The sequence below is a fragment of the Cupressus sempervirens genome, unplaced genomic scaffold (genome assembly GCF_028749045.1).
Source record: "Cupressus sempervirens isolate cs-2001-9-10 unplaced genomic scaffold, ASM2874904v1 CseChr00s100001_01, whole genome shotgun sequence".
NCBI classification, from domain to species: Eukaryota; Viridiplantae; Streptophyta; class Pinopsida; order Cupressales; family Cupressaceae; genus Cupressus; species Cupressus sempervirens.
In genome coordinates this window covers 2,593,954-2,607,462 of record NW_028322205.1, presented here as the reverse complement: position 1 = coordinate 2,607,462, position 13,509 = coordinate 2,593,954, and the positions used below count along the sequence as shown (strand labels likewise).

The window sequence follows — 13,509 nt, the reverse complement described above, 5'->3', positions numbered from 1 at the left end:
ACGCCACCTATGCGCCTTGAAAATAGAAATCTCCTTTTCCTTTCTTTTCTCCTTTTTATTTTTTATTATTTCTCCTCTAATTTTCGTCACTTTCTCTCTCCTCCAGATTTTTTTTTTTTTTTTTAATTTTAAATTTTTATTTTTTCTCTTCTTTTTTTTTTTTTTTTTTTTTTTTTTCAAATAATTGAATTTTCCCATGCAAGATGCTCCTGCATCAGACTCCCTTGGTAGATAGAAAAGTGTGTCCCACACTTTGATGTCAAAAGAAAGATATAATATGCCAACATTAGTTCAAATATTAGAATAAAAATGCATTTTTATTCTAATTTCTGATGACGGGCCACACCACCCGTACCAACTCACAACCAAAAATGCAATAATATGGAGACAAGAGAGATGACAAAATGCTTCATAAAAATTCTATTAATACTTGAAATTCATTAGAAGAGATTACATTTGAAGAGCTTACAATTCCAAAACTTCTATTTCTCCAAATTCCATTTCTCCCACTCTCCTACAAATGATAATAGGCCTTTCTTAAATAGGCACTTACCACCCAAGGCATGATTTATCCACAACATTCTAGAATCTCCACAACCTTCTACAATATCTACAACCTTCTAAAATTTTCACCTAAATACAACTAAGCACCACTATGTGGCCCAATTAGAAAATTACATTTCTTTTGTGGATCACAACAAATATTAAATGCATGATGCCACCTACACACCTCAATTAATGGAATAACAGCTATTTTTATTATTTTCCTATGCATGATGCCACCTATACACCTCAATTAATGGAATAACAGCTATTTTTATTATTTTTCTATGCATGATGCCACCTACACACCTCAATTAATGGAATAACAACTATTTTTATTATTATTCTATTTATGCCACCCATGCACCTTGAAAATAGAGATTCCTCTTTTCTCCACTTTTCCTATTTTCTATTTTTAATTATTTTCCTTCCATTTTCGTCACTTTCTCTCTCCTTCACAATTTTTTTTTTTTTTTTTTTTTTTTAATAATTTAATTTTCCCATGCAAGATGCTCCTGCATCAGAATAAAAATAGATATAAAAAATGCAACAAGATGGAGATAGAGAGATGACAAAAAAAATGCTTCATAAAGCATCCATTAATATTTGAAATCCACTAGAAGAGATTACATTTGAAGAGCTTACAATTCAAGAACTTCTATTTCTCGAACTTCCATTAGAAGAGCTTCCATTTCTCCAACTTCCATTAGAAGAGATTCCATTTCTTGAACTTGATTACAAACGATTATAAGCCTTGCTTAAATAGGCACTTCTAACCCAAGACATTACAAACACAAGCAATGTGGGATAAAAGGTAAATACAACTACCTTTAAATAAATATTAAATTCCCACCCAAATACAACTAAGCACCCAACAAATATTAAATGCATGATTTAAGGAACTTGCCACCTACACACCTCGATTAATGGAATGACAACTATTTTTATTATTTTCTATTTATGCCACCCATGCACCTTGAAAATAGAAATCTCATTTTCCTTTCTTTTCTCCTTTTTATTTTTTATTATTTCTCCTCTAATTTTCGTCACTTTCTCTCTCCTCCACAATTTTTTTTTTCTAATAATTTAATTTTCCCATGTAAGATGCTCCTGCATTAGACTCCCTTGGTAGATAGAAAAGTGTGTCCCACACTTTAACGCCAAAAGAAAGATATACAACCATCTTCATCTTCACCACAAGCTTCCACCTCAACAGGGACAAGAAAACCAACATACAAATCTTGCACATTTTATTTTTTTGCTGATGCATGATGCTCCTGCATCCGACTCCCATGGTAGGAAAAATTTTGTGATTATGGATTCACAAAATGAAGTAGCCACTGTTGAAAGTTTTTTTTCCTCTTCCTCCAACACATAGCTGGAACAAGTATTCGGTGCCGATATATTTCCTTCTTTCTTTTTTTCCAACACCTGGCTGGAACAACTATTTGCTGCTGAAAATACTCCTTTGCAATGAACTCTATCCAAGTATAACTCTCATCCTCATCCAATCTTGTTGAATTAATCACACCTGTAATAAACCCAACAACACCATACCAATCTTCCTTTGCATACCATACATCACGAACAAGATCCTCATGCAAACCATCATTAGTATCTTTCAAAATCACCTCAAATTCAGCATCATATAATTCATAAGAATTTACCTCTTTGACATATTCATCTTTTCTTGCCTCTTTCATGCATGTAACTACTTCACTTGTTGGATCTCCAACTAAGGCACCATACTTCTCCTCCATTGCTGCAATCTTCAAATCATCTTGATCTACTTCAGGTTCGTAAATCTTGTCATCTTTATGCTCTTCCTCTTCTCGTTCATCTTCTTCAACTTTAGGTTCGCAAATAATTTTCTCTTCATTCGCTTGCTCTTCCACTGGATCATCTTTCTTTTCCACATCCAAGGAATTATCAACATCTCTTTTTTGGTGACATGCTCTTTGTTTCCACAACTCAGCTTTTAATTCATTCACTTGCTTCTACAAATCAACTAGCAATGATTGTTGATTTCTTGCTCTAAATTTCTCAAGTCGAGGAATCCTCAGAATCCATCCAATCACAAAAGTCATCTTCTTCTTTCTCTTCTCCATAATCAAGTCTTTAGAAGACAAATCTAGTGCAACACAAGAACCTCGTGCAAACTGCCTCACAGTCGGCGATCTGTCTACACAATTAAGAACTTCTTCACAAACTTCACCCAACTCAAGGTCCTGGTGCAAACTACCTCACGTTCGGCGATCTATCCGCACACTCAGGAACTCCTGTTCTGATACCACTGATGACGTACTACTCTGCTACCACTGACAAATGTATGCTCTGATACCACTGATGAGGGGCCACACCACCCGTACCAACTCACAACCAAAAATGCAACAAGATGGAGATAGAGAGATGACAAAAAAAATGCTTCATAAAGCATCCATTAATATTTGAAATCCACTAGAAGAGATTACATTTGAAGAGCTTACAATTCAAGAACTTCTATTTCTCGAACTTCCATTAGAAGAGCTTCCATTTCTCCAACTTCCATTAGAAGAGCTTCCATTTCTTGAACTTGATTACAAACGATTATAAGCCTTGCTTAAATAGGCACTTCTAACCCAAGACATTACAAACACAAGCAATGTGGGATAAAAGGTAAATACAACTACCTTTAAATAAATATTAAATTCCCACCCAAATACAACTAAGCACCCAACAAATATTAAATGCATGATTTAAGGAACTTGCCACCTACACACCTCGATTAATGGAATGACAACTATTTTTATTATTTTCTATTTATGCCACCCATGCACCTTGAAAATAGAAATCTCATTTTCCTTTCTTTTCTCCTTTTTATTTTTTATTATTTCTCCTCTAATTTTCGTCACTTTCTCTCTCCTCCACAAATTTTTTTTTTTTTTCCTTTTTTTTTTTTTTTTTTCCTCTTTTTTTTTTTTTTTCTAATAATTTAATTTTCCCATGTAAGATGCTCCTGCATCACATGTCCTTGCCTTACTTCATTGGGTCTACCTTTCATAGCCAAATACATGTAGATTTTTGTCCCTCATCTTATGGTTCCATGTTTATAAAATTTAGTTGATTGAATTTGTAAGATATCTTATAATGGTCAATATCTCTTTTCTAATGCAAAAATGGCTTGAAAGGTGGCCTTAGAAATGTGCATTGATCAGGCTAGTAGGAGAAGCAAATTGGTTCCATTAGTTCCAAGTTGTTTCTCTTTTGAGAATCTCACCATTTCCTTACATTATTTTAAACTATGCTAGTGTTGCTACAAATGTCAAGTATAGTCCATACATAATTGGCTCATTTGCTGGAACTGTTCCTGAAGTGTTTGTTACAATCTACAGGTCAGAGGTCTTCATCATATGACATTAAATTTGATGTTTAAGCATGTCTTTCCTAATCATTGGACCCATTCATGTAAAATATTGCCTCAAGATTTTGTTAAATAATGGTGTTGCATTGATATTGATAAGAATTAATAGTTTCCAATCACTACTACATTTGACCTCAATTTTCAACCAAAATTTTTGACCATCAATTAAAAAGGTAAATGTTCGTCAGATTATAGAAGGGAACATTTTATTTTTCTTAAATCTAAGCCCATGTTGGTCAAAATTTTGACCAACATGGGCTTAACTTCAAAATCAAAAATCATTTTTAATTTCATTAATGTTCATGGAGCGCATGGGAAGGAGCTGGACTTGGAGCATGGTGTAGGGGTTTCCTTGAGTTTTCCTAAAATATCTAGAATCTCTACACTTGAATTCCTTTGTAGCATACCGTGATGTAGTTACTCCACATGCCAGATGCTCAAGATGTTGTGGGTGTTCATAGGGAGCTCATGTTGTGTCTTGGTCTACCTACAGGCTGGATGAGAGCTGTTTGTAGGGATTGGGGCAAAATCTTGTCACATTCTTGTGCTATAGGATCAATGACTCTATGCTAAACTATAATACCTTTTGATGGGCCCTTTAACTATATTCATGGCATGTAGGGCATCACATTTGTTATGCAAGATACAGGTGATGAACGCATTGCTAAGCTAAAAATTTTATTTTTACCATTAATGGGTATCCTCTAGTAAGTTATGCAATCTTATCATTACCATATTTCTTCCCTCGCAGCACAGGATTCATTTATTTTCTTGATCAAGTGGTTTGTGAGGTTCCCACAATACAAATATAGAGAATTTTACATCATAGGAGAGAGCTATGCAGGTTCTCTTTTACTTAACCCATCATTCAATTGCCCATTGCACACAAATTTATAGTGTTCCCATATGTTGGCTGATAAAATTGTTCATTTAGATTTATCTTAGCCCATCATTTAATTTAGATTACTTGGTCTTTTGCATACAAGAATATATTTTATTGTATTGATTTTTTCAAATACATTTTTCAATTAGATCATCCATAGTGATTCATTGTTGAAATCGTTCTTCCTTTTCATAATGAATCATTGAATATGATCCAAACCGTATTGAAAAAACTATTCTACATGAACACTAAAAACTACATACCAACTGATAAATACAATTTCAATTCTAATTGATGCAGGACATTAAATCCCATAGCTTGCAAAGAAAATCTATAAGTACAACAAGAGACTCATTAAGCCCTTCATAAACCTCAAAGGATTCATGGTAAACACTCTTTGCTACTTCCTTATTCTCATTACTTAGTTGAATAAGGAAGATTCTAAAGATCATGTGAAACAAAAATATGAATATAACATGATTACAGGTTGGCAATGCAGTTATAGATGACTATTATGACAACTTGGGTGCTGTAAATTATTGGTGGAGTCATGCCATGATATCTGATCAGACTTATCAATCCATTCTCAGAAACTACAATTTTAGACTGGAAGACATTGGTGCTACTTGTAACTCTTTCATCAACTATGCAATGAATCAGGAGTTTGGAAACATTGATCAATATAGTATTTATACTCCTCCTTGTGGAAAGTCTAGTGGAGATGGAAAAAGGTCATCTTTAAGATTTAAGAAAAGGGTATACAATTATTATATTTACATTTGTAGTCTCATCTTTTATGAAACTTCGTTTATAATTTTTTAGTTGTTTTTTATGGATCTGAATTGTTTCTAAAGTTATTTAAAAACAATCAAACATGATTGTATGATTGGTTTTAAATCTAGATATTTTAGATAACACTCAATTCATGATAATTTTATACATTTTAGAAGTAGACAGATGACATTTTTTAACAATTTCACTCAATAGTTTCTTATGAGAGGTTATGATCCTTGCACTGAAAGTTATGCTGAGAAATAGTACAATAGAGTGGATGTGCACAAAGTTCTTCATGCCAATATTATAGGGATTCCATATAATTGGACTACGTGCAGGTGGTCATTCAATTTCTACTTATTTTTATTTTCATAAACATTAATAAAAATTAATCAATATTTTTTGGATTATATAAATCTTATTAGTAACATTTCAAATAGAATTTTATGATCAAAGAGAACATCATTAAGTTCAAAAAATAATAATTGAGGAAAGGTATTAATGGTGGCTCTTGGTTCAATAAAGGTTTACTTAATGTCAAATACACTTCCTATTCACTTAGATAATCTTTTATGTATCAATATTTGATCATATATGTGCTAGTAGTTGATTTTTTTTTTTTGTGGTTTTATCTTTTTTATTCTTCATTGATCCATTTGTGCACCACTCTTGGAAACTTGAGAACTAATACTAGGATATTGGTGCACCATTATTGAGACATTTGTCCACAAGTACTTGATTTTGGGTGAAATGTTATTGGCTCTGTAGAGATCAATGTATAGCTTGACACTTTGAAATGACCTTTTCTTAACTTGTGTACCTAAAGACTCCTACAATGTGCATTGTTAATACCCAAAAGCTGAAGTCAATGTAAAGATAATACCCAAAAAATAGTCTAATTTGAATATTACTTAAGAGATATATGTGTGTGATGTTAGCTATAACTATTATTAATGTCTCTTTCCTATAAACATAATAAATTGTAAATGAGTTTACTTAAAATTTCTAATTTACCAAAGGGTTGTAGTTTACTTGGTTGAACACATTTGATGAAGATGATGGTAAGAGGAGATAATGGCATCCACCAAGATTCAGTCCTCCAAAAAAGAAAATTGTTTAACTTGTAGATAACTACCAATAGTTTCTTATCAATTAGCCATTGAAATTATGTTTCTAATTACTAATAACCTAACCAAAAATGTCTCCATTAAAAAAAGATTTAAAAATTCCCCAATTTAAAAGTTAGAAAATAAAGAATTGGTTTAACTTCTTTCATGATAATAGTTATTTTCAATCTCGGACTTTCCTGAGAAAAGTGTGTAATAATTGGAGCTTTTCATTTTGCGCTTGTAGTGATGTTCTCATACGTAACTAGAAGGATGCAGAATTCTCTATGCTACCAACCTATAAAGAGCTCATTGAAGCTTCCAGACTTAGGATTTGGATGTACAGGTTTGTTTATACTATTTTTTCTTATTGTTTTCCATTGTTATCTTATCTTAAATTGTTTATACTTTTATCCTATTGTTGTCTTAAATGGTTATAACTCATTTTCTCTTGATCTCTATAAAATTCCTCCTTGCAAATACACTCCATTAGTGACAACTGTCATAACATTCCATTGTTTCTTATATTATAGAGTTTGAAAAAATATGGAAGATACATGTTATAGTTTGTTTTTGCAAAATTAATGCTCTTCATATATTATTATAAAATAAAAAGTTTCCTTACTCTAGAAAAAGCAGTAGATAATGAGGCAAAGCTATTAAAATTAGTGAATGTCATCAAATATTACTTTCTTATGAGTGCACTACATAGTAAAGACCTATGGCTCAAAAAATAGTGGTAGATAGCCAAATATCAAACAACCACATTAGCCTTATAAGGGTTTGATTACAAAGAAAACAAAATACATTTTTTTGAAAATTTCAAAAGACATATTTCTTATAACATAAAAATTCTAGAAAGTATGACTGCTCAACACAACTCAGCTCACTTTGCATTATAGAAATTTGGTGATTGATACCATGCCAATCAAAGCTATACATCTTGACTGTGGGAAATTTTGTGCATGTTGTAATATGCATTTTCTTGTACCTCTAAAAGATCTTGAGGCTATTAAGGAAACCATAGTCCAGATTCTTCAGCTTGCTGACTAGCAATATACAAATTATTTTCTTTATAATAGGATCCTCCAATATCATCAAAAAATGATACATTTCCTATAGTTGTAGTAAGACTTGCATTATATCCTAATGGTGTTGTGGTATAGTTACCATTACTTGCAAGAATGCCAATATGGGGAGAGTTCCCAATAGCCACCCCTGGCTTATACTATGATGACTTAGAGAATTTCACACTAGTAGCTACTGGTGGATATGACCTACTAGTAGGAAGTTGTGTAAAACCACTATTGCCTCCTAAATTGTGCATTTTTAGGATGGTACATACACATATGGAATATATGGATGGTATAGGATATAGCTAGGAGGATAGTGTTGAATATATATACTAGTAGGTTGATGAAAGAGAAGCATGGTCTGCTATGCCAATCGTATTGTTATTTGCACAATTCTAGTTGTTTGGGTTGCTAAAGCTGGGGACCTACATTGGAGAGTACCAAAGAGTTTCCACACTCTTGTGATGATGACCCATTCTAACTAGGTAAAATTGTAAGATTCCCATTATACTTGGTAGCAACAACAAATCCAAGAAATGTATAGAAACTAATATCTCCATCAGAACTAGGTCTCATTATTGGAGTATAAAAGCTTGTTGAAGGATCATATGTTGCCTCGGAAAAATTTGCAAATCATTCACATAGCTGAGACTCAAAATGTTCACAAGAAGGGTATTGGCTTTACGATATCACCAAACCAATACTATGATAGTTTGGATCAGTCTAAATAGGAGAATACTAAGGACCAAGTAGATCTACCACCTCTTTCTTCGTTGGATTAGATTGTGAAGACATGATTGGATTAGTGGGGACTGCAACATCATTATTTGATGACTAATGGAATGTCATCCAATGTGGTTTTATTCTACTATTTGTACCCAAATTAGTAGTATACTCTATAACAATACAATACCAGTCAGCAAAGAGTGCATACATTTGAGTCTATATGTGTGGAAATGTTTGAAACCACTGAAAAATAATTAATAGAGGAGTGGGTACCTTGGATGAAAAATCCAGTTCAGTCTTTTGATTATAGATCCATTCTCTCAGTCATTTTAGGGCCCTCGGTATTGTTCACCTACTGTTGATGGCTGTTACCCCACCTTTTTGTGTCTTCTGTTGGTAGTAATAAGACTACCAATTATGACTTCTCTAAAACTTTGTAATGAGACTACTCATTATGACTTCTCTAAAACTTTGTAATGAGACTACTCATTATGACTTCTCTAAAACATTTTGGAAATGATTTCAGCTCTGGAAAAATTTCCAAGGCTCAATCTACTTGATCTAAGGTGTAGGCATTAGACATTAAAATTTGGTGATTCCTTGGGCTTAGACTTGGCTCATCTCTTTGGAAAGATTTTTCACAAAAAAATTAAAATTATTTAATGATAAGAGTCTTATACTTTTAGTCGCTAAGCATACACTCTGCATTGCTAGCCGCCAAATTCTAGTTTCCCATAAAACATGTTGAGAAATAAAGCTCGTAAAATATATATTGTGTTGAAGTTTATTGGCATTTAAAACTTTAAAATTTACTATATAATTGCTTATATATGTCATCATTTAAGATAGAGAATTAACTAGGTCTTAGAGATAAAGCTTGGAGATGGTGATGAATGCTCATGCGTTGATGAAAACTTCCACATTCATACGGACAAGAGGGATGCTAGAGGTCATAGAGTTTTGATTGAGATTTGCTTGTATAATAGTTTTGAATTTTGAATGTTTTGCAAGAAGTATTAAATGCTGTCTAGGAATTGCCTAAATTGAAGTTTAGAGCTAGCTAACATCTTATGTGAATTATTTTCTAGGGATGTTGAAGTTCCATCATCTAAGATTGTTATGTTTCAAAGATTGATCAAAGGTAGTGTTTTATGATGGCTTTTAATAATTCTTTTGCATATGGTACCCATTTGGTGATACATAACATAATTAATTGTACTTGGCACAAATAGAAATGTCAGTTTCACTACCATTTCTATGAACAATATATTTGTTGTTCTCGCAATCAATGTCCCTTACTAATGTTTTTCATCCTAATTGTATAAACTGAGTCTTTTCTTGTGAACCATATTGAATTAAAGGATGCTTTTCCTTGAACAGGGTTGTTATAATTTTAGTAAATGTATAAACTATCAGTGTTGGGGCTCTATTTCTCATGATAGATTTTGAGTTTTTGATCGCTTCATGTATAAATCTTTTAGGCTCTGAAGAAATTTATGGATGGAGATGCCATATTAACATTAGATCCAAAAATAAATAAAAACCCTACTGCAAACTTGGTGATAGAGAAAGTGCTATTAAGGAGTGGTTAAAAGGCTTGGCAGTGATTTGATTTTGATCAATTAGGTACACTTCATGTGTGAAAACTTTGTCTACTTAGAATTTAGCTCTTGTTTATGGCCTTTTATTATTATGAACTTTATAAGTTTATATAGTTCATTTCTCTATTAAAAATTGCTATTACATTTTGGTTTTCTTTTTGTTGTACATAATCCAAATTAAACCCATTTATTTCTTATTACAAGGCCGCATCAACCTTATGCTTTAAAAAAGAAGAGGAAGCCTCATGTTATAAGAGTAGAACCACAAGATCCATAGGAAAATGTCGAAGATAGTCATGATGTGCCTATTAGCATCATGACTATCTTCAAAATTCTCCTATGGCTCGTAAGGGAGATCAGCTAGCAAAGATGCTCTATTAGCTTTTAATATGCTTCATAGATGAGATTGCATTATATGAGATTCATTAATACACTCACGAATGGGCTCATCTTCAATCCTTAGAAGATTGAAGATGAGAACATTCCCAAGTGTAGTAATGAATCTCAAAGCTCCTTCAGCCCGAGCATATGATGTCCTTCGGATGATCTTTTTGAAGGTGCATCAACATTGTATCCTTCAGGTGTTTGATTCTTCATCCTTCTTATTTATTATTCTATGGAAAAATTCTTATGGTTTAAGCTTTTTAGCATCAATTTGTAATTTTAATCAGAAATCTCTATATATCTTTTCTTGCCAGATAGGGTTGCTTAGTTTTTATGTAAATGTCTTTGCTTTTGCAGCTTGGAATTGAATTCACCACCAATGTTCTTTATACTTAGCCAACAATATATTTGTACCAAGTATAGTGCATTGTAATGGTATTGTTCATACAATGTTGATGTTTACTCAAGAAGACTATTTTTATTTAGTTTTATTCACCAATTTTCCTTTTCAGTTTGATTTTGAGCTGGTGATGCTTGAGACTCAAATGCCTAAAAATGCTTCATGTAGTTTCCAGTCTCAAGCCCTGATCACTAGGAAAGCTCCTAGCTCTTATTACAGTTTGCTTACTACAATGTCACATCCAGTTTGCATGTGATTCTACTGACCTAAAGGATCCTTAACCACAAACAATAGTAGTCTCCTCTGCCCAAGATATTACAACTTTGTTTGGATTTAAATAAGAAAATCACAACAACATTATTAGTGAGGATTTGTGTCTACTCAGAAACTTCTTATCTAAGAAAGCCTTCCTGAGGGTTGTGAGCTTGTGTACTTCTCCTTTACATCAAAGGTTCAATGCGAGCATGTTGCTAAGACCCTACCCAAGGTTACAAATGCAAAGTGAACTAGTTTTTAATGCTTCTCACTAGCAATAAAGCATGTTTTATTAGCCCATTATCTAGCTAGTTCACCTTTATTTCAAATTTAATGTAGGGACGAGGAGCTTCTTGGTCAAGGTCTTGCATTGAATGATGAATTAGATCGTGTGCTTGGGAAACATGACTCCATTACTACAGGGTTTCCTATTATGTGAAAAATAACATCAACTCATGCAACTTCTCTTGTCAATGTCAACCATGAGGAAGATGATATTGAGGATAATTTAACACAACTAGCTCACAGGTAGCTTATCTATGGATGGCTAGTTCTTATAGAAATGTGATTGTTGATTTAAACAAGTGGTAATTTAGTATATTTGAAAGTGTCTATAGAAGCTTTGCCAAGATGTTTCTTACACATGCCATGGGTTTGTGTAATTTTTAAATAATGTAGTTACTCATCAAATTCTTTCAACTAGTTCCTTTCATCTATTAAATCCATGTACTATGATTTGATAGGCTTCTATAGAGAAAAATCAATAGAGAAATAACAATATTTTATGCATTGTAGGTCAAGATCTAGTACACAAGCTCATCAGAGAGTTGATAACACTGAAAAGAATCAGTGAATAGGTTGACTCCCATTGATACCTCCACCACCAGGACTTTGATATATTGATACTTATGGCTAGTAAACTAAGCAGACAATGGATTTCCTCAGTGCTGATGCTTACGAGTCACCAACTGCTGTAGACTTCTTATCTGTAAAATGCAATGAGGTAACTTCACCTAGTAAAAGAAGAAGTTTTTAAAAATTAAAGGTTGTTCTCTAGGATGGTTTGTACTACATATTTTCAAGTTGCTTGCTATAAGTGATGGTTTAGGTGTAGCATCAGTTTTATTGAAGCCGCTATATAGTCTTTTGTTCAACTGAGGTTTAGTAATCATTATGTGCTATATTATTCCTAGTGCACTGCAATTTAATTTATTTTTTTGTTACTTTTTTTTTTTCTGATATGAAATTTGTTTTGAAGATTTGTATATTGAAACAAAATTATGTTCTTACCTAGAAGGTAAACGATTTTAGTAACAGTGCGAAAAGATCCATATATATATATATATATATATATATATATATATATATTGCAATGTATTGTTGAAGCTTGTTCTGTTTCAGATCTCAAGTAGTGTGTGAGCATTATCTTTTCTTATCATAGTATTTGTGGGAAGTAATTGCCTGTGTGGCCTTGCACTATTCTCTAGTTCACAATTTGATTGTGGCATTTTGTTCGAAGAAAAGCTTTATAATTATAAATCATGCTTAGAAAACCATTCCAAATTTTTGCAAGTTCTTCATTCACCATTGTTTTCATTGGTAGTTTATTCACCAGGTGACTTTAAATAATTGCATTATATTTGCAATGATCTAGTAATTGAAGCTCAGTTCCCTAATAATAGTATTTGGGACTTAACTGAAATTAAATAGACAAGAGAAGACTTTAGCACATGGATGCTAGATAGCGAGGTATAATCTGTTGATCACTTTTGCAGAAGGATAATTGAGATTCTTTTTAAATTTTTTTAGAATCTGACCATGTGAGGCAATTTATAGGCTGGTACATTCCTTGTAAGAACTAGAATAAAAAAGCCACCAAGAAGGTTTGCCTTGAGATTGGCTGATTAGACCAATTCCCATGAACCAGATCACTTAGTGATTGATGCCCAAGTACAAAGGATTTCAACAACACTTTTTGATGATTTTGGGGGTTTGGTAAGCATTTCATGGGTAGGAATCTTGTGATGTGACACTTTGCTTGCATGTACTTTGACAATTTAGCGATGAAAATGGCTATGTAAATATTATATCTCAATAGTTTTGATCTCTATGATGATGTTTAAATCATGGAATCCATTAGTGGTTTGACATTGGTTTTCACTTTTCATTTGTTTTCATTTTAGCATGATTCGATTTCAAAAAAATATCTATACACTTCCCTCACACCTTCCCTATCACTAGAGAGACATTAATTAGATAAGAAAGTAGTCCCTGCCTCTCACCTACCTAGAGAAAGAGAGAACTATTGCATAGCTAACCAGACAAGAAAGGATCTCCCTCACCTCCCCTTTCTAGAGAGAATAT

The 13,509-nt window shown here is 32.8% G+C and overlaps 1 pseudogene; it reads left to right on the top strand.

The window, feature by feature from the left end:
- The window catches only part of LOC149527868 (uncharacterized), a 31,335-nt pseudogene extending 27,366 nt beyond the window's left edge, over window positions 1–3,969 (top strand).
- The last annotated feature ends 9,540 nt before the right edge of the window (window positions 3,970–13,509 follow it).